The sequence below is a fragment of the Leptidea sinapis genome, chromosome 6 (assembly GCF_905404315.1).
Source record: "Leptidea sinapis chromosome 6, ilLepSina1.1, whole genome shotgun sequence".
Taxonomy (NCBI): Eukaryota; Metazoa; Arthropoda; class Insecta; order Lepidoptera; family Pieridae; genus Leptidea; species Leptidea sinapis.
The window spans coordinates 10,410,184-10,434,360 of NC_066270.1; the positions used below are offsets into that span (position 1 = coordinate 10,410,184).

Below are 24,177 nucleotides of genomic sequence, written 5' to 3' on the forward strand. Positions count from 1 at the left end.
AAAATGGACGAATAACTCAATATCGCGCCAAACGATTTCGATAATTCTTTTCTTATTGGAAAGAATTCTGATTATTTTCATATCTCATATCATCAGAACATTCAAATCAATAGTTGTTCCTGTACACTTCAGTTTATGTTATGCTTAACGATGTTTTAGTTAAACACAAGCTAAACACTGTTTACAAATAGAAAAAGATAAACTCCAATTTTGACGTCGTTATTGTAAGGTCACTGTGTTTACAAAACAGATGTCGAAGCAATTTTTAAATAATTTTTATAACATTATAACAATTTAGAAATACATAAATTTTGAATATTTAGTGGTTTTGAAATAATTCACAATGTGTTGAGCAATTTAGGTGTAGATGATATATTCGTCGTTCTTGGCTTGTCAAGCACAAAATGGAGGAAAGCTTGTGCCTTTTGTACTTGTAGGCTTTGTCTGCAAAGTAAGCTTCCTACCGAGGCATCTGTGCGGTGATGAAACTTGCCAGACATCGCTTTTAAGCTCGCCTCACGTCTCAAATTAAAACTTTGCAAAAAATATGCGTGTAATGTAACTACATGTACTCTTGTAGACGTGAATGATAAATAGATGTACTAACAAAAAATTTATTGAATTAGGCGTTACTTTGCGGAAATCCATAATTATACAAATGATTTAAGTCTTCTTTAGTGTTAATTCCGCCGATATTGGTTTAAAAAATAAAACTGGCCAGAGTCCAGTCACGTGCCAGATTTCAACAACAAGTCCTGAGGATGCCTCGTGTAGAGGCGAAACATGTGTCGAATTTTTTTTTTTTTAAAAAAAAACAAATATTGGCGGAATTAACACTAAATAAGACTTAAATAATTGTATAGATGTACTAACGACATTTAAAAATTGATCTTAAGTTAGACATAGGCATTATGACGTCAAATGCAGCGTTACTATACAAAATTCAGATTGTAACTATCACCTATCTTCAAAATGCTTTAAGAATATCATACATCTTTAAACGAGCAATTCTTGTATATATATATATATTAAATATTATATATACAAGAATTGCTTGTATATATATAGAATTATATGTATATTGAAACTGTTACAATAAATTTAGATTATAAAGGTAAATTTCTCCACTATATACAAGACTATAATAGCTCAGATGGGTTGGGTGATCCGGAAAGTAGAAGGCCCCGGTTCGAATCCAGATGTCCTATTAGTTTATTTATTCAAGTTTTGTACCTTCTTAAAAAACAGGGCAAGGCTCGGTCTTCCAGGTACTTTATTTTGAAACATATACACTCACACATACATATAATTATTATATGTATGCATTTTTGTACTTATTTTTATTTTGCTCTCGCGAAATTGGCAAAAGCTCATTTTGTCATAATGCTTTCAAGCTTTAAGTATCTTATTAATAAACGCAATCTAAAGTTACACCAATTTTAAGATTACTTGTCCCTGTAATACTGATCCATATAATTCTGACTTTTTCAATTAAATGCCGCATTTATAATAAACTAGTTGACCCGACTGACGTTGTTCTGTATATAATAAATAAAATAATGTTTTTATATGATTTTGTCAATAATATATCATAACATCAAAAATTAGTTCGTAAAATATGCACCCTGCTGTCGTAATGAAATTGTTTCACAGCAGAACTGTCAAACCGTGCGTCAATAAACTCTCTCATAGAAATTATGTATGGACACATCAAATGAAAAACAAATTTGTTGTTTTTATTTAATTTAGCATCGTTTTCCTATATATTTACCAAAATTAGCCAAATCGGTACAGCCGTTCTCGAGTTTTAGCGCGACTAACGAACAGCAATTCATTTTTATATATACAGGTAACAAATAACTACCTATAATACCCTTTTTTATGACAGTAAGGGACGAGACGAGCAGGACGTTCAGCTGATGGTAATTCATACACCCTGCCCATTACGACGTAGTGGCGCTCAAGATTCTTGAAAATCCCAAATATTCTGATCGGCACTACAATTGCGCTCGTCAACTTGAGACATAAGATGTTAAGTCTTGTATGCCCAGTAAGTTTACTAGCTAAACCCAATTATTTTAACACATTACTGGTTCATGGCAGAAAAAGGCACCGTTGTGGTACCCATAGTCTAGCCCGTATCCCCTGCAAAGGAGCCTCCCACTGGTACACCTTCTCCCCTGACTTAAGTTACAGCTTGTTAACCTTATATTGCTACGAAAATTAATATAAAATGGCCGTGCCGTATTCTTTATCTTCTGCTATGTGGGATCAGCGTCGAGGACAGCTATGAAAAATTACGAAATGCTTCCAGAAGATAGCTATGAAATATCACGAAATACTTCCAGAAAAGAGAAGAAGGCGCTTCTTCGTGGGGGTATTGCCACTAGATTAAATCTTAAACTACTTTTGAAGTGATAAATGTCAGGTGCGCTGTGTAGTTTAGTTTGTATGTATTTATAATAAGCTGACCCGGCAAACATTGTTTTGTCATATAAATTAAGTACCTCGCGCCCGTTATCTAAGTTGCTTGATTGAATTATAAGTCAAAACAAATAGATTCCGGATAACACCAACATATTTTCTTGTACTAAAACCTCCTCCGACACACGCTGTATTTTATGGTATAAAAATTATTCCGATCGGTTCAGTAGTTTTTGCAGTATAACTGATTAAACAATCGGCTCTTTATTTATTATGTTCTATCCAATAGGTGATTAGAAAGCTCATTGTTGCTCAGAGGGCAATGGAGAGCGCTATGCTCAGAGTTTCCCTGCGAGATCGAATCAGAATTGAGGAGATCCGTAAGAGAACTGAAGACTCTGACATAGCCCAAATGATTGCGAAACTAAAGTGGCAGTGTCCAGGGCACATAGTTCGACGCAAATATGGCCGGTGGGGCAGTAAAGACCTCGAATGGCGACCACGTACGAAGACGCAGTGTTGGTAGGCTCCCCACAAGTAGGACCGACCATCTGGTCAAGATCGCCGGAATACGTTGGATGAGGGCAGTGCAGGACCGATTGTTTTGGAGATCTTTGGGGGAGGCCTTTGTCCAGCAGTGGACGTCTTCCGGCTGATGATGATGACGATGCAAATGGTTGGCGTTTCTCTGTCTGTCGGTTTACCCAGTCTCTTGTTATTGATTGTAATATATTGGATATTAACATAGACTTCCACCAATACTTCTCTTATCACCTACACTATTTATTGAAACTGAGTTCCCGACTATGGGAGGGGGGAAGGGAAGATACGCAATTATAATTGTATATATAAATATTATTACTTTAAACTTAGCTCATTAATACGGTTAGATAGACAATGATAGTTGTGAAAACGTCGACAAAAATTCACTTTACAACTAACCTCTATTTTGAGGAATTTACGCGTACAAAGTACAAGCTACGCTAAACTGATATTATATCAGTTATCTAACAGTAAGTGACTCTGTCTAGACGGATAAATCATCTAAGAGTTTATGAATAAAGACCCAATAATACTTGTAAATCGTATCGCTCACCTCGCCTTGATAAAGATTTCAGTTTCACTATAGAGTTTGAGCCAAAATTATAATTCAAGAATTGTCATATACTCAAGCACTAAAACAGTAGTTACACGCATTATATTCTTCATTATTCATATAAGATTTAGTCTTAATAAATCTCAATAGAACACATCCGTCGCTGTACTCCTCAATGGAGTCAACAATACCACCAAAACTCGTTAAGAGTTCTTCAGCTAAACTTTTCAGTTCACGCCCATTAATCTGGACAAGTGACGTCAAATTAAGAAACAAAACTCATTAAAGATTGGTGCCTTGTTGTTTTGTGAAACTTTAGACAACTCAAAATATTTATTGTGTCAACGCTCGTCGACTTATGTTTACTTAAAAAGTTGCCCTTCAATGAACAATGTTAAAGAAAACTCATGCCGATAGAAATTTTAAATAATTTTGCTTAATTTCAAGTTGATATTAACTATTTATTAAATGGTGGAATGAAGATATTATGTGAATCGAGGGAACGTATTCGATCATTCTTATAAATTATCAGTTTTATCAAATCAAATCAAAATCACTTTATTCATGTAGGTCAATAAAATGAAAATTTATGAATGTCAATTTTTTTTTTGTATTTACCTTTATTTTTGCTTTAATGAGAAGAAGTATAGGCAAGAAACTCTTTGCCACTCTTTAAAATCAATATTTACAGCTTCATTTTTTACAAATCAATAAAATAGAATACTGTTTAAATAAGTTTTAAATTTGAAAATATATAATATAATATGAATATTAGTTATATTTTAATCAAACATATTTATTTTCCAATTTTACTACAAGTACTTTGTTTTAATAGTGAATTCAATAAATTGATTAACTATATTTTAAGTCTTTATACAAGAGGTAAATTTTATATTTTAAGTATCAATATAATCAATAGAGAGGATAATACAGATCCAATAAAAGTTAAAATACAAATCTATCAAATACAATCGCAAGAAAAACTCCACGAAGCTACAAAGGAAAATTAATTTCATCCGATCCGTAGTAAAGTTGGAAGAGTCGCGTTACCAAGACATCTTCACAGATAGCGTAACCTGAGGAAAACTTTTACAAATGTCTCTCGTTTCATTGACACCTGACGGGAATTTGAGGATGACATAGAGAGTCATCCGTGCACGCGACACCTCAATGTAGATAAGGATTTTAAATGGAACGTGTCGTTCTATTGAATGACACTTTGGTATTAGAGAACTTGATGACAATAATTATAATATAGTTGTTTGGTTGCCCAGACTTATTTTCTGTTTTTTTTTATGGAATACATACGAGCGTACGGGTCACCTGGTGTTAAGTGATCACCGCCGCCCACATTCTCTTGCAACGCCAGAGGAATCACAAGAGCGTTGCCGGCCTTTAAGGAAGGTGTATGCGCTTTTTTTGAAGGTACCCATGTCGTATCGTCCCGGAAACACCGCACAAGGAAGCTCATTCCACAGCTTTGTAGTACGAAGTAGAAAGCTCCTTGAAAACCGCACTGTGGAGGACCGCCACACATCCAGATGGTGAGGATGATATCCTAACTTGTGTCTCGTCGTGCGAAGGTGGAATTCGACGGCAGGAATCTGGTTAAACAGCTCTTCGGAATACTCCCCGTGATAAATGCGGTAGAAGACACACAATGAAGCAGTGTAAGTAATTGGAATTCACAAACAGAAAAGCCCATGCGTATTGCGATATTTATTTATAGGAAGTCAACAACCATAAAACTATCATAATCTATGGACACATTTAAAGATTCTTTTATAATCTTGTAAACTCCACTTATAGGGTAACTCGACATGCCTAATAGGAATTACATTTTTTGTTTACAACTTGAAGATAAAGATAATTTAATATAATTAATAAATAAAGCTACAAGCAAAATAGACCAGTGCTGAAGCCTTTGAAAATGATAAGAAGTGAAAAAAAATTATAGTATTGACACGAGAGAGTGGGTCAGGAATTCGAAATAATAACTCCAGTAGTAACTGACAGTAGGATGAAATCCATTGGAAACGGAAGAGAATATAACAAAAATGAAAGAAAAAATAAATTACGGCGATCTGAGGTCGGGAAGTGGAAAAGGGGGGTTCGATTTCCGGCAAAATTGCAAGTCCTATGGAAAGTAGGTAATTAAATGATCTACAACTTTTATTTTTACAATTTTTTGATATAACCTCAAAATTTATGTGAAAAATTAAAAAAGAACAAGCCTTTGGTTTTTTTTAAATGAATGAATTTAAACATATAAATTTGATACATTCTAAAATGTTATTACAAAAAAAAAACAACATAAGCGGCGAATTAATTTTTTTTTACGATATTCAATGTCAATAAAATAGTTTAAATTTTGATGATAAAGCAGAACCGAGTGTTTCAAAAAAAGCTTTCTGCATTTTCTCTCTATCTCAACTTTATCAGGGCTAGATGTCACATTGTTCCGTTCGCACAAAGTGCTAGAAAATATATAAATTACGTGACACGTTGTTTGTCCGCGATGGACTCCTAAACTAATGAACGGATTTTAATGGGACTTACTTCATCTAGTGCAGTTTAGACCAACTTGAGAGATAGGATAGTTTTTATTACGATTTGAGACGTATAATTATTTTTAATTCCAATATTTGTTTTGTATGGACATATTATTTTCTATGAGAAAATTTATTGACGCACGGTTTGACAGTTCTGCCGTGAAACAATTTCACTATAGTTAACAACAGGGAGCAATGACGTTCTATACATAATAAAGAACAAACAGGGAGCATATTTTACAAAATAATTCTTGGTGTTATGAAATATTATGGACAAATTCATAAAAAATAGTATCTTATTTATTATACACAGAACAACGTCTGTCGGGTCAGCTAGTTACATATAGATATTATCTGTGCTGTTTTTCAATTATAAATATATCTTTACAGGTAAAACGCTCCGTGTTGCAGCGTCAGAAGACTAACCTGTAAGTATTCGTAGTTGAATTTAATAATTTACATTAAGGCGCGGTCATACATCATTATCGACAAAAATTGGTTTCTTAGATAGTCGATTACAACATAACGCAATGAAAATATTCCGACGCAAAAAATACAGTGACTTGTATAACTTAGACTTATAAGTAATTCCACTATAACTTAAAATGCTAGATAGATTAAACTAAGAATGTGTTCATTAACACATTTCATAATGTCTTCATTAAGGGGAAGTCGCCTTGGTTATGTGTCTTTTATAATATCAGAATTTTTATTTTGTATTACACCAATTGTCTATAACTTATGTCACTTTTATTTATGAAAAGTGTCAGGGGACCAAGGAAACAAAAAAACGAAAAAAAATAATTTTATTTGGAAACTACACTAATTATGTTTTTCTCAGCGTTAGCGTCTTTGCTTTGTACTTAGAAATTATTTTATTTTATCAAAATACACACTATCATTACATATTATTCCAATGACAAATAATCAAATAAAATCAAATCAAAACAATTTATTGAAAGTAGGTATATACAATATACTTTTCCACGTCTTAAATACACTAGAATAATTTTATACATTATCGTAAGAATATAAATGTAACAATAATAATAATATAATCTCAATAATAAAAATATAAAATATAAATGTCATCGATGGTATTGTACATAATATAATACCTGTTACCTATCATCTATTTATTTTGTTTTGTCACTAAATTACAATTAGTGTTCCAAATTATTTTGTCATTTAAATATTCTTCTATCTTATAATACACATTTAAACTTATTTTCACAAAGACTTATAATATTTTCAGGTAATTTATTATAACATTTAATACATAGCCCCATAAAAGAATTATTAACTTAAGCTAATCTGTACTTTGGACATGCTAGTTTATATTTGTTTCTCGTATTAAAATAATGTTTATCACACTTTTGTATCAAAATTTTTAATATTTCTTCGAGCCTACATAATATTTTCATATATATATGAAAGATTGAAAAGGAAATTGTCCAGACACCGTCATTATATTTATTTTTTTGAAATGTTCTCTCAGGGAATCACGGCTACCTAGATTATAAATACTTCTAATTGCCCTTTTTTGCAGTATAAATATAGAACTTCCAAGTTTCTAGATCGTCAAATAGTGTCCCTTAATATACATAAAAACTTAATCACTAACAAATCTGAGTTTGTTGAAAATTTGTAAGTGATTTGTCATGTTGTGGTCAACCAAAATCCATTAAAGTTCCTTCTTATTCCCATTTCAATTGACTTCCAAAGTCAGACTTAACTGTGATTTGCAGTTGAAGAGATCTCTCAAGGATTGTTGTTTTATTGTACGAAACTTGTTGGTATATTTCCACAATAACTCATCTTCAAGTTTGCTAGGGGATGCTAAGGGTTATTAACTCCCTTAATCTCAATTTGCATTCATAATACTGTCATTAATTATATTTTAATTAATATCACTTAAATATGCATTAATTTGTAGCAGTACATCTATCACATATATACCAAATTAAAGGTAAGAATTGTAAAAAGATCGAAAAAAATATTCATACCCATAGACACCTAATAAAGGACGAACGATGCCACATTAAGAACAAATATAATATATTTCTTTTGTGCGTCTGTTATAACCGAACTCCTCCTAAACGGCTGGACCGATTTTAATGAAACTTTCTGTATGTCTTCAGGTGGATTCGAGAATGGTTTAGATTCACAATTGAACTACCTCCTAAACGGCTGGACCGATTTTGATGATTTTTTGTGTGTTCCAGTGAATTTGAGATTGGTGTGTGTCTTCAGGTGGATTCGAAAATGGTTTAGATTCACAATTGAACTACCTCCTAAACGGCTGGACCGATTTTGATGTTTTTTTGTGTGTTCCAGTGAATTTGAGATTGGTGTGTGTCTTCAGGTGGATTCGAAAATGGTTTAGATTCACAATTGAACTACCTCCTAAACGGCTGGACCGATTTTGATGTTTTTTTGTGTGTTCCAGTGAATTTGAGATTGGTTTAGATTCTCAATTCCGTCCATATAATATAATCCTCCTGCTCATGTGTATGTTAGTGAACTCCTCCTAACGGCTGGACCGATTTTTCAAATTTAAGACGTGTGTACAGGACAACGTCTGTCGGGTCCACTAGTATCTTATAAATCCACAGTAGTTAGTGGTGATTGCTAACGATGACATTACCAAGTCGGGTATAATGAGCATTCAGTAGTTTTAAAATTCACATAACTAATCCTTTTAATAGCACATGATGCCGCGTCAGGTAATACATTCAGATAGCTTTGAACAGCATGAGCGTGGCTTAATCACAGGAATTCACACCTTCCAAATGAGATAGCTATTGTGAAATAAAAAAAAATTGCGTGCGTACAAAGTACACATATCAGAAGTGAAACCTGCATTGTGCATCAACCTCTTAACTGCATATGAATTCCTGGTACATATTGCTAGGATGACACATGATTTCTACCGCTATGAAAGACATTACTATAACCGCTACCATATTTTTGTTTTCCTGGTGTCTATGTAGTAATACGTCGTAAGAATATATTATGTCACGTCATACATAAGACAATCTTTTCTTCAACTATGATCGCCTAGTACCAATATACACTGTATAAGACACTGTAAACTGCTTCATATCTCATTTTCTCCCACGTTCAAACGTGTCTGTCTCTTTTTATTGTCTCGCTTTTTCGTTTCATCGACTTTGAAATCATAACGATGCGGATAAGGTATTCACTTCAAAAAAAATCATTTAACTTCACATAACATGGTATTGTATTAGCATTATTAACTTATTTAAAGTTGTTTTTTATTCTTTTTGTGAATTTTTCGCGTTTATTATTAGATAAAATATTAATGTTATTTATTTGAGCCGATGTTACGTTATCTTTCCGGAAAAACTATTTCAGGGGTAACATCGACTGACAGGGCTCGAGAAAGTAAACATCATTGCTAATAGGAAATTTGACGCTATTTATTGGTTCGGAAGTGGTTTTGCTGAAGAACGATGAGATTTGGCTAACGGTCGATTCATACATTCAATCGCGATCCCAAATGGTGATTGAATATTATTGTTTTAGTTCATTTCCTGCTTTTGACATTCCAATAACCGATTTATGGAACGGTTTGGTGAGTTTTTTTAAACCACCTATAGAATGAAGTATTAGTATTTTCAGCTTGATATTGTTTGGTTTAATGCATAAAGTATATACTTAGTATACTATCGTAATAGACGAACCCTGTGTGAAAGTGAGATAACTTACATAAAACCTAGGTGTGAGAAAGAGACGGCAAACCGTTTTAAAACAATTTAGTGTCCATTAGGCTCCTGTCAAAGTGGACCGCATTTTCATTTAGTGTTTGCTGCACTAAAAGTATCGGGAATGGAATATTTTCACTGTTCCTGTCATATTAAAATCTTTTTAATTGAAAACTCCTTAGTTTTAAAAATCAAATACCATTTATTTGTTTAAAAAAAGATTCTCGGTCTTGTCACAAGGTCTTTTCAAACTTGTTTAGTCGTTGAGAAAATGGAATTGAATCGAGAAAGTTCTAGAGCGATGATTTATTATGACTTTCGAAGTGGTTTAACACAAAAACAATGTGTTGACCGGATGATTTCTGCATTTGGTGATGAAGCCCCATCCAAAACCACAATTTATCGCTGGTTTGCTGAATTTCAACGTGGACGTGTCAAGCTCAGTGATGATCCCCGTCAAGGTCGTCCAAAAACTGCAGTCACCAAAGAAAACGTTGATGCTGTGCGTAAGCTGATTGAAGAAGATCGACATGTGCCATACCGCGAAATTCAGGCAACTTAAGACATTGGCATGAGTTAAATACAAATAATCTTGCATGAACAATTAGGTGTAAAAAAGTTGTTTTCCCGATGGATACTGCATTTGCTCTGTGAAGAACAAAAAGCGGCTCGCGTTACTTGGTGCGTCACAACTCTCCAAAGATTCCACGCAGGATCCTCAAATGCTGTATACAACATCGTATCAGGTGACGAATCCTGGATATACGCGTACGAACCCGAAACAAAAAACCAGCCACGAGTTTGGGTGTTCGAAAACGAGTTAAAGCCAACAAAAATTGTTCGTTCACGGAGTGTTGCAAAAAAAATGGTGGCGACGTTTGTCTCTCAAACCGGACATGTTGCGACTATTCCTCTAGAGGGACAAAGAACCGTTAATGCAGAATGGTATGCTAGCATTTGTTTGCCACAGGTCGTTTCTGAACTCCGTAAAGAGAACTGCAACCGCCGCATCATCCTCCATCACGACAATGCGAGTTCTCACACCGCGCACAGAACAAAAGAGTTTTTAGAGCAAGAAAACATAGAATTATTAGACCATCCGCCGTACAGTCCCGACCTAAGCCCTAATGATTTCTATACTTTCCCTAAATTAAAGAATAAATTGCGTGGTCAGAGATTTTCATCACCCGAAGAAGCTGTGGACGCCTACAAAACGGCCATTTTGGAAACCCCAACTTCCGAATGGAATGGCTGCTTCAATGATTGGTTCCATCGTATGGAAAAATGTGTCAAATTTCGCGGAGAATACTTCGAAAAGCAATAAATACATTTTTAAATAGTAATGTTGTGTCACTTCCTTGATTCCCGAAATTTTCAGTGCCGCCCTCGTATTCTGTGTTTTAACAGATATTAATTTAAAAATATAATGGTGTCGTGTTCTGTATTACATTGTGTCATTACTTATCAACAATCCAACTAAAGAAACATGTCACAGCTAAATACTGATTCTTCAATACTACTTTCATGATGTTTATTTTCGTATAACATATTATGCACTAAGATACTAAATATTCCATTTTATACACGCAGTAAACACTCTTTTTTCTTAAGATTATATTATTTAAAAAAAAATATGATCATTATTTGTCATAGGGATTGACCAAAAGCAAAATACTATGTAGCATAATATTTATAAAAAAAAACAATAGAATATAAATAAAAAAAAGAGTCCCGTCGGCGTTGGTTCACAACGATTCAGCGGATCATTATTATTATTTACATTAATATTTAAGATACATTTTCGAAAAGTGAATTTATAAATACTTATGAGAAAAAAATTAATTAACCGTTAAAAGAATATTAAGGAATTTATCATGCAAGTTATGACACATTCGTGACAGCAACAACACTCTGGCAAAAGCGTTAATTAAAATGTTATCTTCCATAATTAAATATTTAGCATATAATAACTAAAAAATATTTTAAAATGTTGACTAATAAGTTTCAATAACTCAAAAATAATGTAAACAATAAAAATATTTTAAATAGTTTAAAAAAACTAAAAAAAACACGCTTAAAAGCACAAAATTCTCTTCAGTATTTGAAAGTTTCCTAATATTATATCAATCAGTTAAAGATAATAGTTAAAATTTAAAATTTTTTTTTTTAAATCTTAATTTGCAAATTGGAAATGGAATAATTTTATCATATTAATGTATTGTCATCGATCCTTGACAAATCTACGAAGTTTAAAAGAAATATAGCCGTTTAAATTGGGTCAAAATCGCGCCCATATGTGTCGGTTACATACATACAGGTGAAGCTAATAAAAAGCGTGTAAAAACAAAACTGTGATGGTAAGAAGTTTTACTTCTAACGTGCAATCTTACAACTAAAACTATTTTTAATTGCAACTCAAAAGCTATATATTTATGGCCACAGTAAGTGTATTCAATAAACGTCTACTCCTCGAATCTGGCCCCTCAGGGTGAAATTTATGCCAAATAATTATTCCAGTAATAACGTGTAACAGTTTTAATAACGGCACATTTTCAGGAAATTAATACAACGCTCATTTTCTCCTTTAATTAGATCCTTGTAGGAGGTTTACCGTCATAAGCTTATCGTTATAATTATGAAGGAGTTATATTGAACCAGCTTCACTTGGTTAATGTTCACTTTAATTTCATGTCAATCAATGAATCGGTTAAATGTTGTAAAAGCTATAGATGTTCTTCTTGACAGTTAAATTACTTTTTAATTTATTACGACAAATAAATTATTACGTTGTACGAGCTATGGTGGGTTTTTTTTCTTGGTTTTATTTTTCCGTACCATTTTATTGGAGCCATTTACTTATTTCTACATAAAATTATATGACATTTTCATATTGATGAGATTATAATCGAAAAATAATAAAAGAAAATTAATAGAATCAAGCACTATTTTGCGGAAACACAATGCTATTTAAAATGTTAAAACTAATATGGAACGAGAGGCTCGTACCATCGTTTAGCGAGTCAACAGCAATCAAGATGCCGTGTGTAAAGATGAAACACGTGTGGAAGTAATTTTGTAAAATTTTGTGAAATCAGCACTTAACATTATCTAACACATACAAAAAATAAAATACTTATGTTATTAAATAAGTGTCATATTATATAATAATAATCATTTTGCAGATGTAATTTTTGGGAGGATGATCCTTAAATATAGTATAGCATGTATGATAACTTAAATATAATATTTTTTTTAAGTTGTACTGAAGGATAATATAAGTAATTTAAATAAAACACTTTTAAAGGACTAAAACTCGTGTAAATATAACTATGGTTTTAAATTAGATTTTTGCGTAAAAGTTACATTGTTATTTTAGTTAAGCTGACGTTTCAAGACTTTTCCAGATCTCGTTTTCAGGAGGAATTTTCAGAGGATTTTCATTTTAATCCTTTAAAAGTGTTTTTTAAATGTTTAACACTCGCGTTTATTAAAGAAAATACAATATAAGTCATGATAATTATTTAAAAAAATCTTTTAATAATATAACTGTTGTTTGGGCATTTAACTGCTTTTTTTGGCTAAATCAATAGTGAGAAAAGTTATTGACTTAGGCGTTACTTTGCGGAAATCCATAATTTTACAAATGATTTATGTTTTCTTTAGTGTTAATTCCGCCAATATTTGTTTTTAAAACAATTCGACACGTGTTTCGCCTCTACACGAGGCATCCTCAGGACGTGTTGTCTCGCTAAAATCTGACACGAGACTCAAACTCAGAGTTAAAACTTAAATCATTTGTATAAATCAATAGTGAGTTTTTTTTTATTGTAGGTAAGAAACATTGAAACATGTTTTTTATAGATGATAAGAATTATCAAAATATTTTTACCGTAAATTTTAGAATATCAATCCAATGATCAATGGTGACATATTTTGTCCAAATATGCTTCCCGTTTTATCGTGAAGCTGTTTGAGATTCAAAGTTAACATAATTTCGATACAAATTTCCCCTCATACGTATTTCTAATATCATTTTTTAAATTCAATTCCTCAGCTGTACGCTCGGGTACTTTGCCTAATGTACTACAGGTGTATTCTTTCTGAGTAACAGCTAAGAGGTTCCTTGTTTCAGCGTTAAGTAACGTCCGGTGCATGTTTTAGCGTGCTAAGAGATCTTGAGATACTTTCATGAATATTAGCTGCCATGCTAAGTAGGAGGAGTGCATTACGTTTTTCAATATATTTTGTAGGAAATGCGTTGTTCGTCGTTCGATATTTATAACATACTAGCTGACCCAGCAAACGTTGTATCGCCATCATTGTTAACATCTGTAGTTATTCTACCAACTATAGGTAACTAAATTTAAGTTTGGTTTTTAGCTCCTGAGAAAGCTAGAAAGATACAATGATTTATTCATTTTAAACTGTTCTTTCAATTTGATTTCTGAGCGACGGGCAAGGAAATCTAAATTGTTGTTTTTTTTTTTAATTCAGAACAATTTCATATTTTCACCTTTTCAGCGACGTCGTTTACATCTTCTCTGGAATTCCACAAATAATTCAAGAACAAAATTAGCCAAATCGGTCCAGCCGTTCTCGAGTTTTAGCGAGACTAACGAACAGCATATTATATATTTTATGTCAGTTTTTATACATTCTTAGTTAACCTGTGGTGAACCTGTAATGTGTAAGTATTATAGTGTTTTTAAGTGAAATTAGAGGCCTTGAACTTAACATGCTTGGTTTCAAAGTAATGAGCGCAATTCGACGTCGCTTACAAGTTGGGGTTCAATCAATTTGATTTATCTTTTTTTTAATGACAATAAGGGACGAGACGAGCAGCTGATCATAATTGATACGCCCTGCCCATTACAATACAGTGCTGCTCAAGATTATGGAAAAACCCAAAAATTCTGAGAGGCACTAGAACTGCGTCACCTAGAGACATAAGTTGTTAAGTCTCATTTGCCCAGTAATTTCACTCGCTACGGCGCCCTTCAGACTACAACACAGTAATACTTGCACATTACTGCTTAACGGCAGAAATAGGAGCCTCCTACTGGTTAATTCATACATCATATAAATAATTTCGCCTATTAAAAGCTAAACAATTGTTTGAATTTAAAATTAAATATGCAAACATTGTCCGGCAGTATCAACTGCTGAAACAAAATACAACCAAGACAGTATAGTTCTAGAACATTCTAAATGGGAGACATTAATGCTCACATAAAAAACAAAAACTCTTGTAACCAAAAGCTCATCGAGCTAAATTGCCATCCGCTGTCTCATTACTGGCTGAGCCAACCACGAGCCGATTTCCCGGCGCACGTGACTAAAGGAAATTGAAATCTCTATCGCCTAATCGAAATATTCGACGAACACTAAAAATTGCTTTTTAATTAGCCCATTAATTGCCGGAGGAAACTTGATCAAATGTATTTATTGAGGCCTCTTTTGGAACGTGGTGTATTCAAATTAACTTTGTATATGTGCGATGTATTTAGGTTTTATATTTTAGGTCTTAAAAGTATAAAACAAACTTTTTAATTGAATATTAAATAAAACGGCACATAATAATTATGCTTTATGTGTCGTTTTATTAATTTATTTTCGGCGCCTATTTCTGCCTATCTATACACATTACTGCTTCACGTTTTGCGTTCGGAAGGGGCCGTAGCTAGAGAAATTAACGGCAAAGGAGACTTGGCATCTTATGTCTCAAGGTGACGCAGTTCTAGTGACTCTCAGAATTTTTGGTTTTTTCCATAATCTTGAGCGGCACTGTATTGTAATAATAATAATATTGACACACTTTTTACACAAATTATCTTGCCCCAAGTTAAGCATATATAGCCTGTGTTACAAGACAATGATATATTTAATACAATATACTTACTTAAACATACATAAATACATTTAAACATCCATGACTCGGAAACAAACATCCATATTCATCATATAAATGCTTGCACCTACCGGGATTCGAACCCGGGCCCTCTAGCTTAGTAGGTAGGATCGCTAACCACTCGGCTAAACAGGTCGTCGTAATGGGTGGGGCGTATCAATAACCATCAGCTCAACGTCCTGCTCGTCTCCTCCCTTATTTTCATTAAAAGAATATTGTTGTGTTAATTTTATATTTGATAACCTTTTTTTTATTTTTTGTCATTCAGAAAGTATTATCTTTTTAATTCAATATTAAATAGAACTACACATAATTATGAATTATTTGATGTACAGATAGACAATGTTTTATGAAGCAACGTAATCGGCTTACTCGAACTTATACTAAAACCAAATTAGGTATATAATAAGAATTATTAATATGAATGCTTCAGAAGTTTTCTCAATTGAAAATTATGTTAATTGAAGTTATAATTATTATGTTCATCAATTTCAAAACCTTTTGATGGAAACAAGTTATTATATAGAGAAATTAATGATGGAGTCAAAAAGCAATTTTAAGGACCTTTTTTTATTTTATATATTACAAATGAGCGTACGTGTCACCTGGTGTTAAGTGATCACCGCCGCCCACATTCTCTTGCAACACCAGAGGAATCACAGGAGCGTTGCCGGCCCTTTCGAAAAGTGCACGCGCTTTTTTTGAAGGTACCGTCCTGGAAACATCGCAGAAGGATGCTTTGAACCCATTATTCAGCTAATTATAAAAAAATATATAATAATGTAATGTGTATACATTACTGCTTCACGTATTTCAGTCTGAAGGGCGCCGTATCTAGTGAAATTACTGGACAAATGAGACTTAACATCTTATGTCTCAAGGTGACGAGTGCAATTGTAGTGCCGCTCAGAATTTTAAGGTTTTTTAATAATCCTGAGCATTTTAATGGGCAGGGCGTATCAATTACCAGCAGCTGAACGTCCCGATCGTCTCGTCCCTTATTTTTATAAAAAAAACTTGTCAGATAGTTATAACAAAATGTATCTTTGTGAGAGGTTGCGAAATTTTACCGAAAGTTTTTATTTAAAAAAAAAACCTTTAGAGGTTAATTCAGAAGTTGGCAAAATATATATTAATAGTGAATAGCTAAATGGTTCTTGGAGACCCATGGGGTTTCGCAGTTAATAAATCCTTTTCCTGTTGTCGGCATAATATACGTATTAGCAAAAACCATCCGTTTAAGATTTGACCTGATACATTAGCAAATTAATAATTAATTTAGTTTTTAGTTTAGTTTCTTATAAATGACTTATAAATAGAATAGGATCAAAATATGATTTAAAATTACTCGAAAATGTATGCCGCAGACCTGAGAAGGATTAGCGGAAGAAATTCATTGGAGTTTTTTTTTTATAAAAATTTGTTGCTATAAGACTTATTAATTTAATTGAAAATAATTTATGTTATAGTAACCTTTACCGTTAATAACTGTTCATTTTTTTGTACTTTTTTGGGTTCATAAAATAAAGCCCAACGTAAGATTGGCTAGGTTTAATTAGCCGAATCATAGGCATAACAAGTTTATGTTTGTTCCAAGTGTTAACATTATGAAAATCAGTTTCTAGAAAATTAGCAATGTGCCTAAGTACATACACAACATTATCTATATATATATATAAATGAATTGCTGTTCGTTAGTCTCGCTAAAACTCGAGAACGGCTGGACCGATTTGGCTAATTTTTGTCTTGAATTATTTGTGGAAGTCCAGGGAAGGTTTAAAAGATGAATAAATATGAAAGAGTTCGCAATTAAATAAAAACAACAATTTTGTTTTTCCTTTGATTTGTCCCCCGTCGTCCCATATTTGTTTTATATGGACATATTTTCTATGAGAGAATTTATTGACGCACGGTTTGACAGTTCTGCTGTGAAACAATTTCATTACAACAGCAGGGAGCATATGTTACGAAATAATTCTTGATGTTATGAAATATTATTGACAAATTAATAAAAACATTATTTTATTTATTATATACAGAACAACGTCTATCGGGTCAACTAGTCAATAATATATTTAAATGGAACAGTTTATATGCTTCTTAATTTTTTTTTAATTATTCTTGATAATTTCAAACACAATCTATTATTCTAGAGTTGCTTGCGCGGCTTCTCTCTCAGAGCGTCATTTGTTTCGATATCGGTAGTAGTATCTAGTATATTAGAAATTAAATCAAAAAGAATTCTAAAGGAAAAAAAAATTGAGAAAAAAAATTAGATAAAAAAAAAAAATTATGCCTTTTATTAAAAGTGAATTTGTTACCCATTTTATGAACAAATCTCCAAATTAGGTTAATTATATACATGAGAGAATAAATTATGCTCAGAATTTACAGGAGTAAAGTATATATTCCTTAATTTCACTGAGGACATACATTTAATACCTTTCTGTTACGTGGAATCAAAGCATTAACATGGCAAGCAATCGCGTGTGTAAAGTACGATTATAAATTACTAACGAACTCTCGCACCGTTTCCTGTCTGCATGACAGAAAGGTGTAAATGGAGGCAAATTCATCAATTTATATGCGAAACAGGCTGCCTTTGAGCTTTGATGTAGGCACTCGCAAAATTCTATTAGTTTTGTCGACAGTACATCGCGACGGGGCGATGGTATCTGCAGTTATTTAATTACTTCAACGAGCTCAAAATCAAGATAGAGTCCAAAAGAAAGTACTGTAGGGTGCTCGGGATATTTCCCTTAATTAAATGCAAGCTGCATTTACATTATTACTTGAATATTGCAACTATTTCGAAACTATTTTACAGCTTCGTTAAGAAAAATCTTGATAGAAATGAATTCTTTTTGCTGTCATTTCTAACACTTCACAAAGAAGCGGTGGAAGATACTCTCCCAGCATTCTTTTTTTGCGCTCTTTTGAATGAAATATACAATAAAGCACTGTCATTGTTATTGCTATAAAATAATCATAATCTAGTCCCAGGCTGTCCGATCACTTAGATATTCAGCTGTGGAGTAGTAGGATTTTATAGCTATTACTTCTAGGATCATGTGAATAATCCTCTATATATCTTTATAATACTAGCTGACCCGACAGACGTTGTTCTGTATATAATAATTAAAATAATGTTTATTTACGAATTAACTTAATATTTATCAACCTACATAAAAATAATCTGATAGATAGTTAACAACTGTAGTTAATCTTCCAAATATAGTTAGCTAAAATTAAGTTTATTTTTTACCTCCTGAGAAAGTTAGAAAGGTTTAAAAATTCTAATTAGTTATTCATTTTAAACTATTTTAATTTGATTTCTGAACGACAGGGAATACATCAAAGAAATATCAAAATCGTTGTTTTTATTTAATTCCGAGCATTTTCATATTATTCATTCATATTCACCTTTTAAACCTTCTACCTAAACGTATATAATAAATAAAATAATGTTTTTTATGAATTTGTCAGTAATATATCATAACATCAAGAATTACTTCGTAAAATATGCACCCTGCTGTCGTAATGAAATTGTTTCACAGCGGAACTGTCAAACCGTGCGTCAATAAATTCTCTCATAGAAATTATGTATGGACACATCAAAGGAAAAACAAATTTGTTGTTTTTATTTAATTTAGCAGCATTTTCCTATTTATTCACCTTTTAAACCTTCTCTGGACTTCCACAGATAATTCAAGACCAAAATTAGCCAAATCGGTCCAGCCGTTCTCGAGTTTTAGCGAGACTAACGAACAGCAATTCATTTTTATATATATAGATATTAAACATAAGAAAAATAATTGTCTTGAACAATTTTTGATAATTTATACGTCTAGATAGACTATGACAGCTGCAAACAAGTCGAAAAAAGTTGTGGCGAACTGTTAGCATCTATTTTCAGCAAATACACTTACACTAAAACAAAATGACTGACATATCGCGAGTGTAAGACGTAGCTGTCATGCACACTAAAGTAATAAACCTGGCCTGTTGCTATGCGTTGTCTAAAAGCAAGACACTACTACACGTATAATTTATCTAAGACTAGTTGACCCGACAGACGTTGTTCTGTCTAATAAATAAAATAATGTTTTTTATGAATTTGTCAGTAATATATCATCAAGAATTACTTCGTAAAATATGCACCCTGCTGTCGTAATGAAATTGTTTCACAGCAGAACTGTCTAACAGTGCGTCAATAAATTCTCTCATAGAAATTATGTATGGACACATCCAAGGAAAAACAAATTTGTTGTTTTTATTTAATTTAGCAGCATTTTCCTAATTATTCACCTTTTAAACCTTCTCTGGACTTCCACATATAATTCAAGACCAAAATTAGCCAAATCGGTCCAGCCGTTCTCGAGTTTTAGCGAGACTAACGAACAGCAATTCATTTTTTTATATATAGATTATTATCATAATATTCATAAACTGAGCATTAGCGCTTCCGTAGGAAAACATAATATATTATTAAAATTGAAATGAGTTATGGCTAAATGATAGCCCGACTAACCTGAGATTCCGAGGCGCGATCGTCTGCAGCTGGAGGCCCCCGCTAGTCCTCTAGGAACTCCTGGTGCTAAGGTGCGGAGTTCCTCTCGGCGTGTGTAGGAAAAAAGGATTTATGCGTTGCGTTACACCGAGAACTTAATTCGAAGCGATAAGATCCTTGATCATTGATGAAATCTCAATTTACTTATTATATTAAGCGTATATTTTGCGATTTGCGTGCGAACTGTGTTGCTCGGTGACAATTTTGTCATATTATACGGCGCAAGAGACAACTGTCATTAGATTAATTAACCTCTCAGATGACAATGAGTCTGTTGTCTATGGTATTTCACTATGTATTTTCTTCCTACAAGAAATCGTCTGCATTATAATTTGCCATAACCAAATTACATGAAAAATAATTGCAGCGCATCCACTAAAATTAGTACACACCATGGGACATGCTTATTTTTAGTAAAATACGAAATTTATTTTCAAATTTTTGTCAAACAGTTCAAATATGATTTATCGCTCTATGACAAGCGGTTATTTTTACTGTACTGTGACGTGAAGTCGCCGCAGAAGTTGTTTTTTTCGCCGAACTTATCATATGATATGGACCCGACTTTGTATTGAATATTATATTGATACCAGCTGACCCAGCAAATGTTGTATTGCCATATAAAGTAATAAAAAAGAATTCAATCATTAAAACTTTTGGGGTTTAAAAAACAGATGACGACCGATTCTCAGACTTACCAAATATATACATAATAAATAGGTACATAAATTTTTTTGTATTACAATAATCATTATATTCGATTGCCATGAGTTGATGTAAATTTTTGCGAATTACAAATATTTTTTTTTGTATTTCTGCACACCATCGTAATAACCCTAATAGTTATATTTTAATAAACGTAATAAATTTATCACGAAATGGCACCCATATCCATCTGTGTATCATTGGTATAATAACGTAAGTATAGAAATATCAGCTTCAAATCATGGACGAGTAAAAAAAGAAGGACTCCGCGCCGTGATACTAGCAAGTGAAGCACCGTTATGCTAGTGTGTGTGCGGTTACGGGGGATACTAGTTACACAATTTTTCTCCCTTAAATAATCTTATATGGCCACAAATACTTATATAATATCGTTTTTACACTATTTCACAACGCACGACGGCATTTTTAAAATATTTCATTGAGACGCAAACTGATCTGTCACAGACGATAACAATTCCCATAATGGCCGCCTATCGGCCTATAGTTGTGTAAGTGTGTGCGTTTTGGTGATACACTGTTATATAAGGTGACACGGAGTCCTTATTTTTTACCAGTCCGTGCTTCAATTTAATATATAATATATCGCGAGTACCTGTCATAATAATAAATATATGTAAGTACCTAATTTCTACAACAACTGCAACACCGTGAATATTAAAAATAAAGTGTGTGTGTGTAATCTTTACGCGCGATTGAAGTTAAACTTAATTATAATTAACTTTAGGAATATTTCGACGTAATTCCAGAAAAACGTTCCATTAAACTACAATCATTTCGAAATTGAGGAACACAAAACTGGTCACGTGATTCATATAAACGGATATTCTAAAAAAGTTGAAAGAAAAGAAGATTTAATTTACACCATTAAATATATACTTACATTAATTAAAGCCGTGTTATTAATAAATAATTAAATTATTATTATCACACATATTAATATAACGTTGTTATTGAATATTAACGAATATGGCTGTATGGGATCGAACCTTTTGCCTGTCCGATGGATGGAGAAACTAGAAAAATTAACGAATGTCGCAAACGTCAGACTGAGAACTCTTATTTGTTAATTATTACAAAATTAGTTATAAATCAACAAATACACTTGGAGATTTTCAGAAAATATTACTGAGAAATTTGAGACAATTTTGTAAAACTATGAAGTTGTAAACGATTAAAAAGTGTTTCAATTGACTTTTTCTGCCGGAAGTACTGAAGTACTGAGCTAAAGAATTTTTAATTCAAAAATATATATGACGCATTAATATCACACCTACATTATGACTATCTATACTATAATATAATATAATCTATACTAATATTATAAAGCTGCAGTGTTTGTTTGTTTGTTTGTTTGAACGCGCTAATCTCTGGTACTACTGGTCCGATTTGAATGATTCTTTCAGTGTTGGGTAGTCCATTTATCGAGGAAGGCTATAGGCTATGTTTTTTTTTCAAAATTAGGGATACGTAATAAAATTGCTATTTTGTAACACAAGGTGTAAAATCGAAAACCTATTTTTGCGTGCGCTGCAAAAACTATTGAATAGAACAAAATGATGTACAGGCTATAATATAGGCAATATTTTATTACTTATAAAACTATCGCGTGAATTATAACTTTATATGGCAAAACAACGTTTGCCGGGTCAGCTAGTCTCATTATAAAAGTACCTCTGCAAATATTTAATTCATAATAGCAGGGGTATTTTGCATAGCACTTGTAATAAAATATTATGCATTATTAATTAGGGTTAAGCCTGTTTAAGTAGATTGTAAGCAGGCTTCACAAAGTGGCGTGTAAGCGAGTTTACATACACACAAACAAGTTGTTAACAATTGCTTGTTGAAAATATTTTATTATCAACTTATTGTTACGACTAACGTTTGCTGTATCGTGTGTTTTATTTATTTACATTCAAATATAAATTGAATTATTTTTAATTAAAATTTGGATAATATACAATGACTGAAATTATAACGAGGGGTATTCACGATATATATTTTACTAGCTGACCCGACAGACATTGTTCTGTTCCGATTTTTATGAAACTATTTGTGTCTCTTCAGGTGGATTCGAGAATGGTTAAGATTCACAAATGAACTACGTCCTAAACGGCTAGACCGATTTTGATGATTTTTTGTGTGTTTTAGTGAATTTGAGATTGGTTTAGATTCTCAATTCCGTTAATATCTTAATATAAAATATATTTCTTTTGTGCGTCTTTTGTGACTGAACTCCTCCTAAACGGCTGGACCGATTTTAATGAAACTTTCTGTGTGTCTTCAGGTAGATTCGAGAATAGTTTAGATTCACAATTGAACTACCTCCTAAACGGCTGGACCGATTTTGATGATTTTTTGTGTGTTCCAGTGAATTTGAGATTGGTGTTCGCTGCAGGTGGATTTGAGAATGGTTTAGATTCACAATTGAACTACCTCCTAAACGGCTAGACCGATTTTGATCATATTTTGTGTGTTCCAGTGAGTTTGAGATTGGTTTAGATTCTCAATTCCATCCATATTATATAATTCTCCTGCTCATGTGTATGTTAGTGAACTCCTCCTAACGGCTGGACCGATTTTCTTAAGACGTGTGACAACTTCTGTCGGGTCCACTAGTATATATATATTATTTGAATTTAATTAATTAAGGGCGCCGTAGCTTGTGAAATTACTGGGCAAATGAGACTTAACATCTTATGTCTCAAGGTGACGAGCGCAATTGTAGAGCCGCTCAGAATATTTAGTTTTTTTAAAGAATCCTACGTGCCACTGCATTGTATTGGGCAGGGCGTATCAATTAATATCAGCTGAACGTCCTGCTCGTCACGTCCCTTATTGTCATTAAAAATAGTACTTTTACATACACTTCAACAACAATAAAACAACAAATATTTTAATTTTTTAAATCGTTAATTTCAATAATAATTAGGTTAATGACTCGATCAATTACTTAGGTATGATTACTCATTTAGGAAACAAAAATGTTTGATTGAAAACTCTATCATACGTGCCATATCTCATAGCATAGGCACAGAATATATCTGGCATGTCGGTGACGCAGCCGTTTAAAGTAGTGTTCACTTCAAAAATATTTTCTTTTTGTCTTAAATCATGTGTTTTAAATCTTATGAATTTATGTGTCAATAACTTAAAAATAGCCGGATACAAAA

General features: G+C 32.6%; 1 protein-coding gene across 1 annotated transcript in view; it reads left to right on the plus strand.

Moving 5' to 3' along the window:
- The first annotated feature begins 6,484 nt into the window (after nt 1–6,484).
- LOC126965039 (poly(rC)-binding protein 3) overlaps nt 6,485–24,177 on the plus strand; it is a 137,176-nt gene continuing 119,483 nt past the window's right edge. Inside the window, exon 1 of the mRNA XM_050808468.1 lies at nt 6,485–6,500. The gene's annotated coding sequence lies outside the window, so the exon portion shown is untranslated. The remainder of the gene's footprint in view (nt 6,501–24,177) is intronic.